The 22,862-nt window shown below is 40.8% G+C and overlaps 1 protein-coding gene and 2 long non-coding RNA genes across 6 annotated transcripts in view; 1 reads left to right on the top strand and 2 right to left on the bottom strand.

The window, feature by feature from the left end:
* Positions 1-22,862, top strand: part of LOC131688660 (endoplasmic reticulum-Golgi intermediate compartment protein 3) — a 46,010-nt gene that overhangs the window by 22,632 nt on the left and 516 nt on the right. The window lies entirely within an intron of this gene.
* Positions 2,419-13,990, bottom strand: LOC131688662 (uncharacterized). Its single transcript, XR_009305276.1, has 6 exons — positions 13,609-13,990; positions 4,946-5,226; positions 4,737-4,881; positions 3,703-4,679; positions 3,162-3,633; positions 2,419-3,100 (listed from the first exon to the last, which is right to left on the bottom strand). It is a non-coding gene; the product is annotated as an uncharacterized LOC131688662 (long non-coding RNA).
* Positions 21,468-22,317, bottom strand: LOC131688663 (uncharacterized). Its single transcript, XR_009305277.1, has 2 exons — positions 22,193-22,317; positions 21,468-22,037 (listed from the first exon to the last, which is right to left on the bottom strand). It is a non-coding gene; the product is annotated as an uncharacterized LOC131688663 (long non-coding RNA).

The following is a 22,862-nucleotide window of genomic DNA, read 5'->3' as shown; positions in this document are numbered from 1 at the left end:
ATGATTGTCTTGCGTTGCTCTCAACCGAAATTCAAATGGCCTATGCTAGTAAAGAGCAGATGGCATCAGTGTTCCTAGATATAAAGGGGGCTTTTGATTCAGTTTCTATCAACATTCTTTCAGAGAAGCTGCACCAGCATGGTCTTTCAGCGACTTTAAACAACTTTTTACTAAACTTGTTGTCGGAAAAGCACATGCATTTTTCGCATGGTGACTTATCGACATCACGATTTAGCTACATGGGCCTTCCCCAGGGCTCATGTCTAAGCCCCCTGTTATACAATTTCTACGTCAACGACATTGATGAATGTCTTGACAATTCCTGCACGTTAAGACAACTTGCAGACGATGGCGTGGTGTCTGTTACGGGACCCAAAGCTGTCGATCTACAAGGACCATTACAGAATACCTTGGACAATTTGTCTGCATGGGCTATTAAGCTGGGTATCGAATTCTCCACGGAGAAAACTGAGCTAGTTGTATTTTCTAGGAAGCGTGAACCAGCACAACTACAGCTTCTATTAATGGGTCAAACTATAGCTCAGGTCTTCACAGTAAAATATCTAGGGATCTGGTTCGACTCGAAAGGTACTTGGGGATGCCATATTCGGTATCTGAAACAGAAATGCCAGCAAAGGATCAACTTTCTTCGTACAATAACCGGAACGTGGTGGGGTGCCCACCCAGGAGACCTAATTAGGTTGTATCAAACAACGATACTGTCGGTACTGGAATACGGATGCTTCTGCTTTCGATCCGCCGCGAACATACATTTCATCAAACTCGAAAGAATTCAGTATCGTTGTTTGCGTATCGCCTTAGGGTGCATGCAGTCGACCCATACGATGAGTCTCGAAGTCCTGTCGGGCGTTCTCCCGCTGAAAAATCGATTTTGGGAACTCTCATATCGATTGCTCATTCGATGCGATATCTTGAACCCGTTGGTGATTGAAAATTTCGAAAGGCTTGTTGAGCTCAATTCTCAGACCCGTTTTACAGGGTACTTTGACTACATGGCGCAAAATATTAATCCTTCTTCTTACAATCCCAACCGTGTGCATTTCATAAATACTTCTGAATCTACTGTTTTCTTCGACACATCCATGAAAGATGAGATTATTGGAATTCCGGACCATATACGCCCACAAGTGGTTCCAAATATTTTTTATAATAAATTCCGAGAAGTCGACTGTTCTAAAATGTTTTATACTGACGGATCAAACCTCGAAGGGTCCACTGGCTTCGGTATTTTCAATCAAAAGTTCACCGCCTCCTACAAACTCAGTGACCCTGCTTCAGTTTACGCCGCAGAACTAGCTGCTATTCAGTATACCCTTGGAGTCATTGACACATTACCCGCAGACCATTACTTCATCGTCTCGGATAGTCTGAGTTCTATTGACGCTATTCGCTCGATGAAACATGGAAAGCATTCCTCGTATTTTTTGGGGAAAATACGGGAGCTACTGAGTGCTTTATCTGACAAATCTTTCCAGATTACCTTGGTGTGGGTCCCTTCTCATTGCTCCATTCCGGGCAATGAGAAGGCGGACTCCTTAGCTAAGGTGGGTGCCATTGAAGGTGACGTTTTTGAAAGACCAATTTGCTTCCACGAATTTTTCAGTATTACTCATCAGAGAACCCTCGAAAGTTGGCAAACCTCGTGGAGCAATGGGGAGCTAGGAAGGTGGCTACATTCGATAGTCCCTAAGGTATCGACGAAACCTTGGTTCAAGGGGATGGATGTGGGTCGTGACTTCATTCGTGTGATGTCCCGACTCATGGCGAACCATTACACGCTGGATGCACATCTCCGACGTATTGGGCTCGTGGAGAGTGGTATCTGCGCTTGTGGCGACGGTTATCACGATATAGAGCACATAGTCTGGGCGTGCACCGAGTACAGTTCCGCCAGGTCTCGGCTTATGGACACCCTCCGGGCCCGAGGAAGACCACCCAACGTCCTGGTTCGAGATGTGTTGGCAAGCCGCGATGTCCTCTATATGTCCCTTATATACACCTTCATAAAAACCATCAATATCCAACTTTAACTGCCCCTTTGTCCTTATCATTCTCAGAAGCGCTCTCTTCCACCTGTACCATACACCCACGATGGTTTGATGCGACTCCAAGGCGACACAAAACATCCCTGTCGAATGAGCCAACAAACACGGGACCTAAAGCACGAACATCACACGCACAACTCGAAATGTAGCCGATCAACATCTGAGCCGCACTACGAAATCGTCTGGAGAAACCCCTGCCATCTCGAGAACGACCACCCGGCGTCCCAGTACATGATTCTTCCTGATGAAGACCACCCTGATTCTGCAATCCATCCGTTGATCTCCCGAAGTCTGAAACTGAAATAATGTTCTCCCCCTGCCATGTTTGTCCACCCTACTTCCCCTGACTCTTATACACAGAAATAACACCCCTTCCCCCCAAATATCTTCATGAAGCATTTAGCTCTTCTTGCCTTTTCTAGTTTTAACTATTATATTATATGATCTCGTTGAAAATGCCCAACTCTACTACCACATAAAATAACTCTAATTAATGTCTCCGAATCTTTACAAAATTTAATCACGCCCTCTAATTATTTCTACTTTTAAGATAGTCGTAAAAATTTTCCCCCTTAGTTAAACATTATTTGCTCCAATAATCTCATTGCTAAAAATGTCAAACCATATTGCCATAAAAACTAAATGACCCCTCTAATCTTACGAAAATTATACTACCCCCCTGTGTATATGTATAGCTATAAATTAGCCTTAGTTTAATTTCAAAAATCAATATGTAAGCCCCTAGTTTTAAGTAATTTAAAATGTAAAACAAAACAAAATTGGCACCTTTAAACTAACGCAAACCTGCCTTATCAAATAAACGAATTGAAAAAAAAATTGAACACGTTAATATTGTCCGCCAGAAACCGATTGAACTCATTCACGATCCCGCTGAGCTTCTGCTTGCACGCGGTTCTTACTCTGGTAAGTGCCAAGAGTGTTCAATTCATACTGCAGCCGGTCCTTCGACTTCCTGACTTACATAGAGTCGTAAGCTTTGCTTCTGCACGATATCGGCAATACTTTGTTCCTTCCTATTGAAGAAAAACAATGTGTCAATTACTAACGCTGGTGCTAATCTCAGCTAGTACTCACCTGATCACCGTTAACTTGCGATGTTTTTCTTCTTTCAATGGCTTTATCACAGCTTTTTGCTCATTTTTAGGCGTTTTCGGCAGGACTTGAACATTCAGTTTCTTATACTTAAGTTTTACACGTTTTAGTTTACCTTCAGACTTTTGGGTTGCTACTTGAGCGCTAGCGCATGCTTCACCATCAGCTCCCGTGCGACCCGGTCCATGTACGTAGCTCGCTCTCGTGTTTTTAAGATATCACCTGCTGCTTCTTGCTCAATTCTCGTTGCAAACAAAATCAAACAATGGCCATGGTGTTAAAGCAGTTGAGTCCATCAGATCAAAGTGAACGTAAATCTCTGTGCAGCTCGTGCAAAAGCATAATCTTTTTCCTCCGGAATTTGCGCATTTCTAGCTCGATGTAGTTGTTTAGTATCCGCAGCATTTGTTGCTCTTCTTTAGTCTTCGCTTGCTTCATGTCATTCTTTTTAATGCTAGAGAAAACGGAGAAGTACAAATAATTTGATCAACTGTCAAGGCACATTCGTCTTTAAAAGACGTACTCTAAAGCAGCCTAACATTGTCGCTTGGTAGTAGACTCGTCCATCGACAGTTCGCACTTCCAGCGTTCCTTATTCGCTTTGTATTCTTTTTTATGCAAATCAAATGCCTTCCAGTTTCCTTCATGTGGTGCCAATATTTCTTTGTAAAGTTGTTTCTCACAACGTTTTTTTGCTTCGTCCTGCGTTCAATTTCTTGCTGATGTTTAGCCTGGATTGAAGCATCTGTTACACCATTGTGCTAAATACCGATAATTTCTCTAGTTCTCTAATAACATTATATAATAGCAGATCATATTCATGGTCTAGAGCTACTTTATGCTGCTCCATTTCCATTTTACATGTTTTCTCTTGTTTCACCAACGCTAATTTACGCTAACAAGATAAAAAAAGTTAATCAACACAACCATTTTTAATACGATAGTCAAACAAATCTTGCATATTTTTCTTTTGCTGCTTCTTCACAATACTGGTCGTTCTAATGGTAGCAAAGTTATTGGCACCATTTTCGGCAAAATCATTAGCAGTCGCTTGAGACACGTGATTATGATGTGAATGGTGATAAGATACAACGGGGCTAAACAAGTTTTGGTAACCCGTACCTTGGGCACTGATGCTCCCGGAATCAGAATAACTTCTACTTGCCTCCACTAATTCCGAAACCCATCCGACCAATACCATCGTCAGTTATCAAACCGTTCCGACTACTAGAGATGTTCATACTGCTGTTGTGCATTGGTGGCAACCCGGATCCTGGCAACCGATGCTTTGAAGCATTCCGTATAATTCCGCCATGCTGGTCCATCGAGTGTAGTGAATGTTCTGAGGTGATACTGCTATTTTTGCTACTGTTGTCACCGCTTCGCTCGTCCGGTGTGTCCGCGTCGCCGACGTTACTTACGTTTCGCAAGAGTCGACCATTAATTTTTTTCATCTTCCTGTAGTTCAGATTGTCCAATTTTCTAACGGCAGCTTTCGTTCTGTAATGATTAAAAAAAAATATTATGTACCGCGGATCGTACATAACGATAACTTACCATGCTATCAAATCAATTAACACATTTGGTGATCGTATCCTAGTTCTTAATGAATGAGTTTACAGTTTATTAGAGTTTGGTCACTCTACTGAGGATTTCTTCAAATAAAAAACAAACTGCGGAATACATCTGCCCAGTCCATAGCCTAAAGTAAGGAAAAACAATCATCAGATCAACTTCAAAGCATCCAGTGGATGTCGCACATTTACCTGCAACGTGGGCCTCATTTTGCGCAATGTGATACAACGCCGACATTTCATTCATGTTGAAGTAGGGAGGTTTCCGTTCCATCAGTTCGATACAGGAAATTCCGAGTGATCCACCTTGCCATCATACTGTCCTTCATACGTCGCTTGAATCACTTCCGGGGCCATCCTGTAAAAATCATCCTCCAAAACTATTGGCAGGGCATTTGATAGCTGCTCTATCCCCATCGGCTAGCTTGTCTACGCCCCGTTCGGTCAGCAGGATATTTCCGGCTTTGATATAGCTGCAACGGTATTATTGAATAGCATAAGTATCGCACAAGGACGAGTTTATTTGTATTTAATAATGTAGTACACTTGAGTCGTTTTCGTGGCAAATAGTTTAAAAAGTTTTTACGCTTTTTTGAATTTCTATAGTATGTATCCTCTGCGTAAGACTCCTTCAATGTATGTACCTTTGTCGTATGTACTTTACCTCAGAGTTATTTGACGTGAATATACTTGTCACGGCGCCAACTGCGGTACCAGGTACTATGTGGAATATTTTGTCGTATATTTACAACAGGAAAGGAAGGGGAAACCGAACAGCGTTTGTTCTCCATTTAGGAGTGGCTCGCAACAGCGTATGTCCCGAACCGGGCGATTGACAGAGTAATGCGGTGTGCAGCAAAGGAAGCTACATCCAGCTCCAGCTGTTTCATCACCAGAATACAGTCGGGTCTCCTGCTACGCGGGTTTCTACTGTGCGGTACCAGCATAGTAGGGATCATATAGCTTGTGGGATTTTGACTAATTAGGGCTGTGGCCGAATATTTTGTCTGCGTTAACATTTAGTGCCATACTTTCTTTGGCAAAGTTGTGCTTATTTAGACCTACAGAATAATTGGATATCCTATTAGTTGAGGACTGTGATAATACCTATAAAGTACCATTTATAAATTCTGCCACACTATTAGGAGGAAGAGCTATGACAAATAGTGACATAAATGTGAAGGGGAGCACGTCATACGCTTTGACGCAATCGGCCGTTTTACGCACGATTGTATATAAGAAATTCCAAAAAACATGGACACTTTTACGTGCAGCATTGTTGGCAGTATTGTTCTCCTCCAAAAAAAGGAAAAACTGAAATTATTTGGTTCGTATTAGACCAAAGGGATAAAGACCGAGGTAATATGAGAGCAAGTTAGTTAGTATTGGGCAATCTTTGCGTGACATAATTTATGAATGGTCCACAATACCATTTTTTTGTTAACGACCTAATGAGTCAATTTGTCAATTGTTGTTACGGCAGAGGGACTGGAAGGTGAAGTATATTTTTCAATATTAAGAGCCATAGTACCGTAAACCGGGGTGACTTTGATCATCGGGGTGACTTTGATCACTCGAAACTATTTTCGTAGATCGCTTATTAAACCAGAATAGTCTACCGAATCATTTTAATTTGAAATTATTTTTACTCTATAGTTATGAAATACTGGTTTGTTATACTTTTTGAGTATTTTGTTCGGCTTTTGGGTACAAAAACGACAAAAACCCGAAATTGGCTTTATTTTGTTTTTACGAAGCTTCGTAAAGTGTTCATTTTTTATAAAACAAATAAATCTCAGATTTGAGCAAGAGTAATAAATTACAAGCGAGATTTTATTTTCCTTTAGATTGGGATGCACCAAATTTACTTTAAAGAGTTTGTTCATTTTAAATACATTTTTTTGTGAAACTAGTTGGCAATTATTTCAAATTTTTTAAGCTAATATTCGCTACTTTTTTTATTGTTCAATATTCCAACGTGTTAAAATCGATGAAACATTTTGTACATTGATAAAGCACTGACATAAAACAATTTTAGCAGTTTTAAAGGTTTTCAGAATCACAAATTATATGAATTTTGGTTACTCGAATTTTACAGTACATTGAATACTTTGAATACTACCAATTAACATTTATTTAACAATATGTATCTTTCCAGAATTATTTTAAACAAACATTTGAATGAAAAAGATTGACATCAATAACTTAATGTGGGTGAACATGCAGGTTATCAAAGTCATCCCGGAATACGAAAACGGACTTCAACTTGAAATTATTTTTGGAAAAATATCTGTAAGCGGACAATTTTAGGTAAAACCATCCAATCTTGTTCTTCTTACAGCAGTACATGGTTTGAAAATATTAAACTTGAAAAAAATGTGTTGCGTCTAAAAATATGCAATCATTACTTCGAAAAGTGATCAATGTTACCCCGGTTTACGGTACTCAAGGGAGAGCAAGGAGTTGAAGGGAGAAAGTTTAGAAAAGCGTGGAAGGGGTCATATGAGCAAGCTTAGAGTTTACCGGCGACTTAACCCTTTGTCTGCTACCGTAGGAGTCAGGATCTTGGATCTTGGCATAGAAATGCGAATCACCTGAGTCTACGGCATGTCCGGACAAGCGTAAAGTAACTTGTTACTTCATGCTATCGGAACCGACATAAAGTTAAGTCAATATTAATATTGAAAAATATACTTCAACTTCCAGTCCCTTGCTAATTAAAAGCCGTAACAACAGTTGACAAATTGACTCAATAGGTCGTTAACAAAAAAATAATTAACAAAAAAATGGTAAAAATAGAATTTACCGTGATGGGGATCCATCGTCGCAGCTTTGGGTTAAAGCTGCCGATACCGTGCGAATCAGCAACATATGTGACCATATCACACAGATGCTGATACAGTTACAATAGTCGATAAAATAAAACACTCAGATAGGCAATTTATGAGGGACAAAAAAACAAAAAAAAAACTAGCTCATTCAATGAGTTTTAACGTCGCATATGCTTAGTGTGGAAGTTTACCGTGACTTAACGTTTAAACAAAGTCTCGATAAACGGTTACCCAGAGTTTAAACGCCTTCACATCTAGAACACTTACGTATCCTACAGTCAACAAACTATTCAAACTTGTTATGCACGAAAATATATTCTCAGTCGCATCGCTTGCTTGAAGCGAATCCTGACTAACAACCCACCCACTACCCAATCTGTGGTACTTATGGGAGTGTCACTGAGTCGGGGCCTTCCGTTAAGTAAGTACCACATCAACACTTCCTTTCTCGTATCCCAAGCTACGGTAAAGATGATCGTGGCCCGCAATGGTGGTTCTCAGGTGGAATTCTTGCTTGGACTTGATCAATTGTTATTCCCAAACAATGCTACTCAAGTAGTCTGGGTGGAAATGAGAGTCGTCAGTCTGCAATCTACGAAGTATACCGTGTGGTGATTCCGGCTTTCCGAGCGCCTTAGACTTATCCCTCTGGTCGACATCACTGCGGTTAGATTGCATGTGGAAGCTAATCCTTAATCCCCTCGGCAATGGCCATTTGTAAATCGTAATTACTATTATTAACAGTTCAGCGCCACCGAATAAAATTAATGTTTCGTATGACCTCACACGAAATATTGATTGGGAGAGCATACTCGTCCGCGGTATCCGGCAAAATCTCGAAATCGGTACCCAAGTTCAGACTTAACGTGTACCAGACGCGAACTCTCGCGGATGGTCTCCCAACCTATGGTGGGACAAAGAGTGCTGTATGTGTATGTGGAGAAGACCATCGCGTATAAGACCTTCTGGGACGACGGGTTACCCGTTAGCTATCGACAGTACGCGACGTTAGAAACGCAAATGATGAATTTGATGGAAGCCAAGAAACGTAGTTACTGGCGCCAGTTCGTTGATGGACGAACGAGAGAAATATCTATGAGCACTCTTTGGAGCACGGCCCGGCCTATGCGAAACCGAAACAGTACTAACGAGAGCTTGAAATATGCATCTCGCCAAGATATTCGATCTCGCCAAGAAGGTTTATCCCAGTTCCGTCCCGGAAGAGAAGATTACCGCACCGCGTCCCCTCACGATAGCACGAACTAAACACATTTTTCAATGGTGAAGTTCTCACTAGCTGTACAATTTTCTTAGTTTCATTATAAAAGAAATACTTCTTTCTGTAATCCCCCAGTATTAGGAAATTTAAAATGTAAAACAAAGAAATTGGCCCCTTAAAGCTAAGTACATTGCATTTCATCCCTGTCGATCAGCTATGCCAGATGTGGAAGTATGTCTTCATTTTGAAGACATTTGGAATGTTGTGAAAACATTTTGAAGTAAAATACTTCTAACGTTCCAATATAGGGGCATCGTTTAAAAATTTTCAGCCAGAATTTTTCCTGAGATTTTGAACGTGAATATCTGCTGTTGTACTGAATGAAAGCACTAGATTTTTGCACTATCTGATTAGAAATATGTACACCAATTTTGTAACTAATTCTGTAGAAAGTACAATTACTGAAAATAACGGAAATAATGGATTTTGCGAAAGCAGTTATTATCTGCACCATGATTGGTTCGTACAATTTGATTACAAGCGAGCCAAACTAGATCCTTTTCTTTGGCGATAGAAGTAAACTATTTTTGTTCGAAGGCCGGTCCCCTTTGGCTTAGAACGTAAACTGAGCCCAGTATAAAACCAGGGGTTGTATGCGAGTGCGGCATCATTCGTGTGTTACACTCGTGCTGGATAGACCAGCACGTCATGTCAGTCGAATCCATCGTTTGCTGAGAAAGGGTCATTACGCCGAGCGTGTCAGTGAAGGAGCACCCGTCTACCTGGCAGCAGTGATGGAATATTTTGCCGCCAAAGTTTTGGAGCTGGCAGTAAACGCTGCCCGTGATAACAAATAAACCAGGATCATCCCCCGTCATCTGCAGCTGGTCATTCGAAATGATGAAGAGCTGAACGAATTGCTCTCCGACTATTTCCCAGGGTGGTGTGTTGCCTATCATCCAGGCCATTCTGCTGCCAAAGAAGACCGAAAAGAAACCCTAATAAACATCTTATGATCCAAGAGCCTAACGACCTGTTCAGGGTATAATCCAAACAATATGTGGAATCGTTGGATTATATGGGATAAAGTTCGTGTATAATTTCTTTTTATTGGGGAACCGAAATCGGCTACCACCCGAGAAGAAGAAAACCGTTGGTGGTGAGAAGGCCAAAAAGCCAAAGACTTTGGTTGAAAAACCGGCTGAGAAGAAGGCCAAAGCTGCCCCTGCAAAGGCGGTAGCAGCTCCCACTAAGCAGACGGTCATCAAACCCTCGAAGGCTGCAGCGAACAAGCCGAAGACCCCTAAGTCAAAGAAGGCCTACCACACCTGCCAAGAAAGCTGCCTCGAATAAAAATCGCTACCGACAAGAAGTAAATTCACATGTTCCGCGTCACGAAAATGTGGCATAATTTTAAGCGTTAATTGTTAATACTGAGTGATTAAAAAAGGACCAACTTAAAAATTGATTGCTACTTCAAATTGGTATTTCCGCTGTACACTATTGAAAAATTCGTGTTTTTGTAAAAACAGCGTGAAAATGTAAAAAAAACAGACGATTTTTTTGCTTACGTTTAGTTAATTGTTGATGGATTTAAACGATGTGAACACCAATCGATTCAGACAGACAATTGCCAGTAAAAAGTAATACTACATTTATTTGTTTATGTTTACTATTAGTACATTATTGAGAAATTCGTAAATCTGCAAAAATAGGGAATACATATACAATTTTCACAAATTTGAAACTCATAAGAGTCCTACACATTTTATTGCTTGATATATTGATTATCGCTGCTGCTGCTGCTGGCAGGATAGCCGTTACATCTCTCATTTGACATGAGCCACGGAATGGGAGCGTTTGTCTGCGTGTATTGGAAGGATTTTGTTGTTCACAGTTTTCAGCGATGATGGCACAAGCATAACAGAAGCAAGACGGCGAATTGCTGGTTTATACCGCGTGTATTAGCCGTGGCGGCAAGGTTCGAATCGATTTATAGGATCCTCAACCTGAATCACAATACAGTTATCAGCAAACGGTCCTTATTAGGACGAATACATAATGGAAAAAAAATTGAATAAGAAAATTCCATTAGTAGATTCAATTATATTGACGAAACTTTGTGCTTGTTGATGATCAATTCTGTATCTTTACCAGTGTATAATACCATTGAAAGCAAAAATTCATTTAATTAATAATGTATAAACTCGAAATTTTCGAACTCCTTCATGAAAATTAATGAATATGGAAATCCTGTCACTAAGCGAAAGCCATACCAAAAAGATGGGTAGGTACGCATACGAGAGCATTGACGGTGCGAACCCCGAAACATGTGAGAAAACTATTAACCATGAACAGCTTCTAGACGGAACTACATAAACATCGAAGGGACAGCCGCCCCGGATTATATTGTTTGGGTGTTAGCGATGCAAAATCAGATTATTCACCTAGCTCCGATGCTACGTTACCGATGCTGGGCTTTTGATCATACGAAAATTCGATGCCAATGACAAAGACGATTTGCGGCACCTGTCAGCTTTCTGCAACCGATGCGATGATGATAATCACAAAATAACCAATCGAAACCAAATCAAAAGGAGTCCGAGATCCAAAAGATTCGCGTTAATCAAGGCTGCTCGTACCCTGCTGTATGGAGCTTCAACGAACAAGGAAACAATTCTAGGTCTTTTGCTGGGATAACCTCAATAGGAAAAAACCAAGGGATTTCCATGCTGACGGAACAAATGCATAGAGATGGTGTTTAAGAATCGGAGAATCGAAGACGTTCTGAATTTAGCCAAAAACTTCAGCAACTGATCCACGCACTCAAAGAAAAGGATACAACATACAACCGCACCTGGATATCCAGCGTAATTACACAACGTGCTGAATAGGGACACATATTCCATGTCCTACGCAATTTCCTAAATAAACGATCATTCCAAGTATGTGTTGGAAATCACTGATCATCCAAAACGACGACCGATTTCTGTCCAAATCTTCTTAATTTTAAAATCAGTTTGAAATGTCCTCGGTACTGATCCGATTTAATTAATTTATGCTGGCCAAGATGCAAAGGAAACAAGATACGGAGTGGTACGACATCTCAACGAGCTCTCAATGGACTCATCGGAATAAAGCAATTGTGCAGAACATAGTACAAAGGATGACCTTGACACGATCGGCAGGAGGCCGGACGATCTCCTCAAGAGCTAAAGGAACATAATCTGATAGTGGTGCGAAGCATCACTAATCTACGGGAAGATAAAATACAGACTAATAAACAAAACACTATGAGGGAATTTTCTCAAAAAATATCGAACCGGTAATTTTCCCAGAACACTTACTACACCTTTTATTCACGGTCCCAAACACTCATTTACTGGTGGGTTACCCCTCAGGTTTGGGAACGATTTTTTACTAGTGGTCTATCCCCCATATGCTTGTTCATATGTCAGTGGCGCCATAATTAAAAATGTGGCCACAGTCCTAACTACAAATATGTTTAAAATGACCGTTAAAGCGGGCGAAGCATTGTTTTCGAGTGTTATGTCTGTTAGTCTGTGGATGAAGTGCCAAACACTCCCTTACTAATTCTGCCCTTTTCCGGATCATACCTGCGGACGCTTTGGGCACAGCAACGGAACGTTAAACTACCAAGCAAAATGTCGTAACTGCAGTGGGACACGTGAATCCAGCGAAACCCCTGCCAACTTCCAAACGAAAGCGGAAACTGCGGTGATAACCACTCGGCCAAATATCGAAAATGAGCGATTTTAACACCGAAGGAGGAAAACATAAAAATCAAATAACTCGCAATGTCACTTTCCCCGAGGCCACAGCTATTGTGACTGAAAACACAAATACAACGAGCTACGCCAACGCTCTAAAGAACAAACTTTTTTATCCCTTTATGGGCAGGTAGGGCCGAGGGTGGTGGCTAGCGGGTTTCATACATCCTTGACCTGACGGACAAAGCTATGGTGCCTTGAACACAGGCAACGCAGATCCAAGGCCATCATTGAAATGATAAGTTCTGCGTTTGAGATGTACTTCCCCCGGTTGCCAGACGAATACCTGTAATTATTACTTGTTGCTTTGTATGTATGAATCTAATGTTCAGTCCTGGGTGGTGTATGCGTGGAAGGTGTGGTTTTTAGCGTTCGAGTCCAGGAGTGCATATCTGTCTGGGTTAGCGGGGGCGTTTACTAATTGTGTAATAGTGTGATCGCCAAAGGCTCGAGCATTTGAATGCTAGCGTGTCTCTAACTTTGCGTGCATAGATTCGATTTTAGATTCGTGTGGCCATTCGCATATTCACGTGTATTCTTGAACGATCGCGCGCGGACCGTGAATATGATAATTAATTTTTAGTGTATGGTAGAGGAGCGTGTTGTCTGGCGAATATGAGCATCATTCTTGATTGGTCCAACTGAAGGCATGAGTCGAGAGTAGAGAATTCCGAACGTAGCCGGTCTATGATCGCGCGAGTGGTGGGTTAATGCTTGCGACCGCGGTTGTAGAGTTATAGGTGCTGAAAAGTTCACTTAAGTAAGGGGGTGTTTTATTGTTGGCGAAATTGCGAGCGTAGGTGTGTGTGGATGATTGAAATTGTAATGTAAATTCGCGTTTTGACCAGGTTTGTGTTATCGCGAAAGTTAGGGGCGTTTGTGCGTTTTGGATGTGAGTGTATATGAGAGAATATGCAATTGATTGTGTTAGTGAGTATGAGTATGAACCTAACTTAAGATATAGTAATAAAAGGAAAAATAACATGCCGAATGTTTCTTTTTTAGGTCACTAACCGTGCATTGCAGAATGCCCAAAAACTCTAAACTAGGCCTCGTCGAGTCCAGTCTGTCCGTCTCGTCCTCTCGTGTCTGGGGTTTTCAGATTACATGCATTCACCAGATGAGACTAGCTTATGTCAGTTTACTTGTGCACTGGTTTCGTGGAATCGAGGCGATCATCGAAATGATAGGTCCTACGAGTGAATGCACTTGGCCCAGTCACCTGTCAAGCATTTGTGTATTTGTTTGTGTTGAGATATATGTGGAGCCTGTAAATAATATTTTAATACGAATATTATTGTATTTGTTAAGATAAGAAACGTGTACTACTTGCAGTTTGTTGATCGTTCCTACTTATCTGATTCCATCGAGTATGAGAATACATCTCAATTGTTCTAAAACCTGGCGACGTCTGATGGCAGAGAAGAATCATTGTTGGCAGCAATGTTGCTCTTCTTGGATGTATGAGCTCGAAAAGGTCATCACAAGAATATAACGCATGAGACCGAAAATAAATAAAAATAAAATAAAAAGAAGAGTTAGTATTGTTATTGAGTATTAATAATGTGCGGATTTTTTTCGAGCGTTGTCTTACTGGAGCTGTAGAGCTAAATGATTCAATTAAGGCATGGATCTAGACTTCTGGAATCGAGGATAGAGACTTCAGGACGTGAACGACTCATGAATGCGCGAGAGCGGGGGACTGTAGGTTCACGCTTAAGACTGCATTTGAGTGATTACAAGTGCTGAGACGTTCATATTATCACCGAGATGTTATAATGTCTGGAAGAGCGCGAGTATAGGTTGCGTGGATGGTCGCGAAGGGCTCAAGCATTTTTATATTTGTTTGTCGCGTGTATGTGACTTTGTGTGTATACATTCGATTTTTATGTAGTTTAGTGAATATGAGCATTATATTTTTGATTGGTCCACCTGACGGCATTGGACTTATGCTACTAGGGCCTAGAATAGGGGATTCCGGACGAAACCGATGCATGATCGCGTGAACACGGGCATTTGGAGGTTCACTCTCGAGACCGGGATTGTTAATTTAAAAGTGCTAAACCATTCACTTACTCACCGGGGTGCTATACTTTTTACGAGATCGTGAGTGTGGTCGTGCGTGGATGATCGCGAAGGACTCGAGCGTTTGTATGTGGACGTTTTTGTCGCGTGTGCTAGTATGTAACTTCGCGTGGACACATTATTTTTGTAAGCGTGTGGCCATTCGCATGTTCGCGTATTCTTCAATGACAGCGCGTGGACGTCCTATCTAGTTTCTACTTCTATTGGTCCAACTAAAGGCATGAATTTGGGCTGCTAGGATCAAGGGCGGAGACTTCCCGACGTGACCGATTTATGATTACGCGAGCTTAGGTTCTTAGGTTCCAACATTCACCTAATCAATCGGGATGTTTGAATATTGGCGAGAACGCGGGCGTTCGTATTTGTGACCAGGTTTGTGTTATCGTGTAGGCCACGTTTGTATGTTTGGAATGAGAGATTGATAGTGTATATGAGAGAATAAGAAATTTGCTTGCAGAGAGAATTGGGCCCTAAACCCACATTGTATATTATTTGACCATGGCAGTGGATAATAAAGGTCGCCAAGTTAAGTACTAAAATTGATCACAATGTAGCTTAACTAAAAAGAAAATATTCATATCCCAAGTTTCTGTGATATAATCACTGTAATACTGCTTTGGTGGAAAAGCCCCCGGACCACATCAAGGTACAGTATCATGCCGAGGGGCCAACGCTCTAAAGAACAGACTTGATCCAAAACCCAACGAAAAAAATCTCAACAGTTTTTTCGGCATTTAATTAGCAAGGGACTGGAAGGTGAAGTATATTTTTCAATATTTAGAGCCATAGTACTTAAGGGAGAGCAAGGTGTTGAAAGGAGAAAGTTTAGAAAAGCGTGGAAGGATCATATATGCAAGCTTAGAGCTCACCGGCGACTTAACCCTTTGTCTGCTACCGTAGTGGTCAAGGTCTTTTGGCATTAGAAATGCGAATCACCTGAGTCTACGGCATGTCCGAACAAGCGCAAAGTAACTTGTTACTTCATGCTGTCGGAACCGACTGAAAAAAAAAAAAAAAAAATTAAAAAATCTCACAATTAAGTTACTACGGATAGGAGTGGACAAATTGAAACAACCAACAAATCGACAAAACAAAAGATGCTGAAATAGCGACACTAAGTGTAACTAAACGATTCAAAGCAACAATCCTTGCTGTAAGTATCCAACATATGATCCCATATGATAGCCATCCAGGAAACGCATATCGATAACAATACTGATCATACTCCGTGTTTTGGAGGGAAACACCGATGGAAACAGCGCGAGGATCCAACGTGTATCAGACAATAGGACTTAGCATACGAGCGGACATTCCCTATGTAGCGGTTTCACTTCAAACTAATCTGATTGTCGCTGTGAATAGGATTCGTTATTCCATCGCATGCACCGTAGGAAATATACGAATTTATGTTTCTATGTGAAAATGCAGATTCACTCTGCCTAACCACAATTCGCTGGATTCCAGGAGTAAAGGACAATGAGGAGGTCGATAATCTCGCATCGCTAAGCAGGAATACTGCTGTTACGTATCGGTTTGTTTCGTAACGTTCTTATTGTGGTGGTGGGGCCACACTGTACTCACCAGCTATTAGGGTCGTTTCACTACTGTCTCCTGGAGAAATTCACACTGGGCGGACTTTTCTTCCCACACTATGGTCACTGAGCGAATCGTAATTAATTTTCGGCGGAAACAAGTACCAGAAAGGATTACACTATAAACAAAATGGACGACACAACTTGTATATACAGACCATACACTTTTTATTTAACACTACTATTCTTTTTTTTGATTTCTTGACTTGAGCCAGAAGGGCTATTAATAAAAACAAACAAATTTATTACTTGCTTTTTATTCGACGAAAACTTTCTTCTGTCGATACCGTTGCGATCGTGATGACGTTGGTCGACTTGCAGCTGGCTCGATGAGGCGCGGGCTTCGACGGTGGTGCAGTAACGTACGGACGATAGCGACGGGGGACTCCTGAAGAAGCAGCAACTCGGCCTATTTGTAGCGGAGGCCTGCGTTTCACTTTTGGACCCGGAGAGTGGTACTGCGCGCACTTTTCACACACGAGTGTCTCACTATCAATCGAGCGGGATTTTTAACGTTTTCGGTCGAGTGGACCCTACCCTACCGGTACTTGGGTAAAGGCGTCCACAATGGCGTTTTTGGCTTACCAATCACTGACCGTTTTCTGCACTCGCGTCGTACGTCGTTAATACACAAAAACCGGTAGCCACACTTATCCCGCTCGAGCAACCGAACAGAACCAAGCGATCGTGTGGATGTTCTGAACAGTCAACAAGATCCTACGGATCGACACATAAACTTTTCAACTACGGAAACGCGCGGTCACATTGGGTGTATGACTCGCTGCTGCTGGTCGTCACTTCTCCGGGTCAATTTTTTATTAGAGACCGCATTCCTTTTTCGCGGTAGATTTTATCCTTGCCCTGTCCGTTTTCCAAAATATACCCACCGCGCCTCCTCGCATCCCACCCCGCATTTGATGACGGTGATGATGAGATGACAGGACGATGACGGTTGACATTTACAAAAATTTTATCGTTTTGGTTGGTGTCACGAAATATGCTCAAATTTTAGTACAATGTATTGACATGCTAAACGTGCGGTACTTGTTTCCTTGATTTTTTTTATAATGAACAATTATAACGAATATAATAACAAAATGAATAATAAATACACAAGCAAAATAAATAACAAATATAAATAAATAAATAAATAAATAAATAAATAAATAAATAAATAAATAAATAAATAAATAAATAAATAAATAAATAAATAAATAAATAAATATATCTCTGAACAAATAAATAACGAAAACTACATTTGACACCAACCTGGGCTATTAAGCAGAACTTAAACGCGACTCAAACATGCAAGCACGGAGTAGTATCGGTTTGACGTTTAAATTCTACTTAGACATTTACGAACAATAATTTCAAAGTATAAACAAAGAACAGGCGTCGTCAAATACACGCGATAGACCGTACACTGTTATTTATTTATACGACAAAAAAAAATAACGATATTTACAAATATATACAAGCTGGGCTCAGTGACCAAAGCGACGATATTGTGACCTAAGAAATCACAGGTCACACTGCAACCGTGCTTTGCAATGATGTTCCAGCTACAGACATATTCCAACGCTTCAAAACCGGATTAGTCTACCACTTCACAACGCACTGGAGGAGTCTGAAAGCACATCGGCAGAAAATAAAAGGAACCTTTGAAAGATAGGATGACCGCACTAGTCGAACTAAACAGATGGTGGAGCACACAAGAGTCCTTATAGTTTTCTTATAGTACGTTTTTGGTGTAGAACCGGTCTGATCGGAATTCCGCCCTAGGCCAAAAATGCGTGCCCCCCTCAACCCAAATTTTAACTAGGACGAATTAGCGCATGGGCGCCATTTAAACACCTTTTATAATACGAAAATAATTATTTAGTATCATTTAGTATCATTATTATTATTGGTTGTAATGCATTCTTACCTTTGCGTTTCCATAATTTACCTTGAGGCTGATATTTACCGCTTATTGCTATTTCATATTCCTTTGCCATTGTAAATCTCCTCTTTAGATTTCAGATTTTAATTTTTTTCCTCTTTGTTAGTCCTTTTTTCCGTTCTGTTAATAAGCTTCTTCTGTGTCCACGATTTTATGAATTATTCCGCTCGTACATGAAAGAGAGATTAGTAGATAAGAAGATTTCTTTAATGAATATTTCTTTTATGGGACTGTAAATGTGAACTCTTCTAGAATGTTTGAGTTTATTTGTACCAAGTTGTTAATATGACATCTGGTTGATAGTATGAATACATATTTTTTTGAGGTCGCTAGCCGTGCATTGAAGAATGCATAAAACTAGGCCCCGTCGAGTCCAGTCCGTCATCTGTCCGTCTCGTCCTGTCGTGTCTGGGGCTTCCAGGTTACATGCATTAACCAGACGAGACTAGCTTATGTCAGCTTAATTGTACACTGGTTTCGTAGAATCGAGGCGATCATCGAAATAATAGATCCTACGAGTGAATGCACTTGGCCCAGTCACCTGTCGAGCATTTGTATATTTGCGTGTGTGAATGTTTACGTGTGTATGGGAAGTGTTGCGTGTTGAGATATGTGTGTTACCTGTATGTTGCCCTTTTATGTTAAATTAACTCGGAGAAGTCATCAGAGGAATATGACGCATGAGACCGAAAATAAATAAAATAAAATGAAATAGAGAGTAGAGTTAGTACTGTTATTGAATAATAATTGAACAACACATGTACCAAGCAATAAAACTACTTGGAATCGTCTAAATGCCAGAAAATGATATATATTTACCATTAACGACAATTAATTCCGTTACAAGTTTCTCATGCTATGCTGGACGGGAATGGATGACTGACGTGTGTCGGTAAATTAATCGTACCTTCATTTATCCAATCCGAATGAATCGAATCGAATGCACGAATTGAATACCAGTAAAAAGTGACCAACGAAACCCAAGAAGGATCACCCACTATTCCATAATATAAGCCAGTTCTGCATCCATTCCCTGGTCCATATGTCACAACTACTCAGACGTCCACATACACAGATAGACACACGGCTAGCACACAATTGTACACTAGTACCAAAAACTACAATTATTACAACACAACACAACTAATAGGGTTCTACTGTTATTTTTTTTTTAATGCGCCTGTGCACGTTGACGAGATCGACCGATAAATCGACACACAATGACTTACACTGCGAGCCGTGCTCACAAAGACTGCCGTTAAGCTGTTGAACAATGTCTGCAAACACAGCCCACAGAAAAAGTCAATCCACGGCGACCCGCCAATCGGCCACGCCAGTGTGCACGGGCTCTTAGTTGACTGTTAGTTTGGGCTGGTGCAGAGTATGAAAAAACACAACACATAAAAAAGGCCCATAAGTCCTCTCGGTCTCCTCGATGCACCAATATCGAGGCATAATGCAATAACCATCTTAAAGCAGTTGTCTGCCAGAGCTTCTTTAAAACTGACTCTGAAATATGCTTGAAGATGTTTGCAATACCGTCAAACCCGTTAACCTAGGGGAGGGCAGATGGTGGAGCACACAAGAGTCACACACAAACACACTATCTCCCGTGTAGACCCCGTCATATGCAATAGCTGTAATACTAGACTTACTATAGAGCATATCCTTATAAACTTCGGGAGCTTGCGAACCTCCGGCTTCAGTACGATTTTTTCCGTCAATCCGAAAGGTGCTAGGAAACGACCTAGATCGCGAAGAAATTTTAATATCTTTTCTGAATGACGAAAAACTCTTTGATGAAATATAGTGAGATCCCAGCAAAACAGCCCATCTCTCAAACAAACCTTCTACCGCGCACACACACGAAAAAACACCCATCCAATGGCAATGTACTGGATTCTAAAGTGCGGCACCTAATAATCCTGTACATTAACCCAATGAGCCCTCTGCGACACAAATTACGGGTGTACGAGAGGTTTTCCGCAGCCTAACAGATCACAGAACGCTGAAACCAACCAAGGGGAAAGAAGACGTTCCAATGACAAGCAAGTGCATCAATAACTAACCTACCAGACACTGTGGCTTGTTTTCACCTACATTTCAGATTGAAAAATAAGGAATAGATCCAGTGTTACAAATATAGAGGACCATTCATAAATTACGTAATGCGAAAATTCCCCACAATTTGATTCCCCCTTCTCCCATGTAACAAATTGTCGCAAATTCTTCCTAAAAGTGTTACGTAATTTATGAATGGTCCTTAAGCGGCTACAAAAAACTCGACAATTCTACTTAAACCGACAACACTTACACGACAAAACTAACTCGGTATTAGCCACATTTTCTCTCGTGCGAATGACCGTTCTGTAAATAAGCAACCAACAATATTTTGCAATTAAAGTTCAGGAAAATATAGTTCAAATGTTGCAGTATTGTATAAAAATTTACAAAATAAACAAAAACTTCCTGTATATCCAAAAAGTCTTTGGGCGTTATTTTTTCACTGAAAAAACATAGACCAGCACCCCCCCCCCCCCCCCCCCTCTAAACAGTCACAAATTCCACGAAGCATGGAATTTTTCTGCTGTACTGGATTCGTGACACTCTCAACAATGCTGTACTGGATTCGTGACATTCTCCACAGTTTCGATATGCTATTATCTACAACTTCCTGAAAGACACCGAGTCGCACGACAAGATATGAACCAAACGAAAATTTCCAACACAACCGATAGAAAATGTTAAATTATTAAACTCTGTAATTTCTCGCTCACGGGAACACTCTTTGGGTTGCCCTCTCCACATTTATGGAGATGAACCAGCCGACTGAAAATTTCCTTAATAGAGCTAATAATAATAATAAAGTATGTGTCGTTATGAAAACCAAAAATAGATATGATAGAAATTCAACAAATTTCTTGAACATTCTTAAAGCCTCTGACAATCATTCCAAAACTATGTTTATTTTGCGATATCTGAAACTACAATACAATTTTCATATTTATACTCACTTCCATTTCGTATTTAAAGCTAAAGTTAAAATTTTTCATTCACCGCCATGGCCACTGACCTGTCGCATCATACGGAAATAGATTGAATCTAAGAGTTAGAACTAGTTCTAGACTTAAAATTATTAGGTTGCTGCAGACTTAAAATTATTAGGTGGCAAGAGACACTGTTACAGCACTAAGCCGCATATACAACATAAGAGGGAATGAAACGAAACAGAAAAAAGTGGAGACTTACCCTAATACTGAATCAACTTCATTGTCGTGTTTTAGCCAGCCGGATGTCCCCCAATAACGTCAGCACCTGTAAGTGATGTCGATTTGACGAACCGAGCGTCTTGTTTCTCGTCTATACATCCAGAAACTTAATCACAACGATCAGAAACAACTTATCCAGCAGGTTCAATTTTCATGCATCGTGATACAACACAACGGAAACCAATTCTGTTGGCAATCTCATACAGATAGTACTTACAATCCAAGCGCAATTTAATCACTCCCAGTGGCCAAACATACAGGATTCCCATATTCTGTGCCGATTCGCTTCCCGGCTCCTAGCATTCGAGATATAAAATTCTATTTGCTCTTCAGCAGCAACGCACAGAAGTAGGCCACTTTTTCTCCTGGTGCTGGCATACCATCGTCGCGGGGAGCAGGAAAATTTTAAGAGGCTTAAGAAGGATGAAATGCTTGATCAGTATTCAGAAATTGTCCGATTCGTTTGCTGTGATTGGCACCGGGAACAGAAGCACAGAAGCGTATATTGGGGGCAATACATAACCCGGCTTTTCCAAGACAGATTTGATTGCTGATCTAAAAGAAAAAGAAAATCAGAAATATGTAAGGCAACTTGCAGGAGAAACTGGAAGTACAACTGGGAAGTGAAACAAGTGTCGTTTTTTGCTTGTTTTCTTCGCCCTTTCTGGGAGTACAAAGCTGGTAATAAAGCTTAAATATAATTTACTAACCTTCTACTTTTTTGTTTCCCTGTTGGGTTACTTCCCGGCGGGTTCGATAGTAGGCTGGTTCTCGTTTCCGCAGAAATGCATCCAAACTAACCGGATCACCAGAAAACAATAATGCACACGGCGTAATTAGTACTAGAAAAAAAGCACAAGCGTTCGCCACTTTTTTGCTTAGAATGGCAGTTGTGTTTGTATTCGGACAGTACATGTAAACAAACGAGACGAACGGTATAAAAATGTGCACGAATACTGCCAGAATCTGCTCGCGGCACTCGAATCGATGATTCGAGCATCACCGTTACCGTCCAACAAACGCACAAAGGCAGTAACGCTTTGAGCCGATTTCTGAGAGGGCGGTGTTCCCAATGCGATGATTAGCCACCTGTTCTAAATGTTGTTTATTTGATTTTGTTATTGTTTGTGTCTTATGTGACACATATTGTTTTTTCTGCTGTCAGTCGTCACACATACCAATGAAAAAAATGTAGAACAGTGTTCTATTCGTGTTTTAAATTGTGCAATATTTAAAACAGAACAGTCGAGCTGTTTTAAATCTGATCCAAAAAGGCGCTCGAAAAATAGAACTGCATCTCAGCATTGCGATCGATCTGTTTTAGTCGGTGATGTAAAATAGAACATCCCATATAGAATACATCAGCGTTGCGAACAGCCT

The sequence above is a fragment of the Topomyia yanbarensis genome, chromosome 3, assembly GCF_030247195.1.
Source record: "Topomyia yanbarensis strain Yona2022 chromosome 3, ASM3024719v1, whole genome shotgun sequence".
NCBI classification, from domain to species: Eukaryota; Metazoa; Arthropoda; class Insecta; order Diptera; family Culicidae; genus Topomyia; species Topomyia yanbarensis.
Note: the sequence above shows the minus strand (reverse complement) of the source record. Positions and strands in the feature narration are given on the sequence as shown.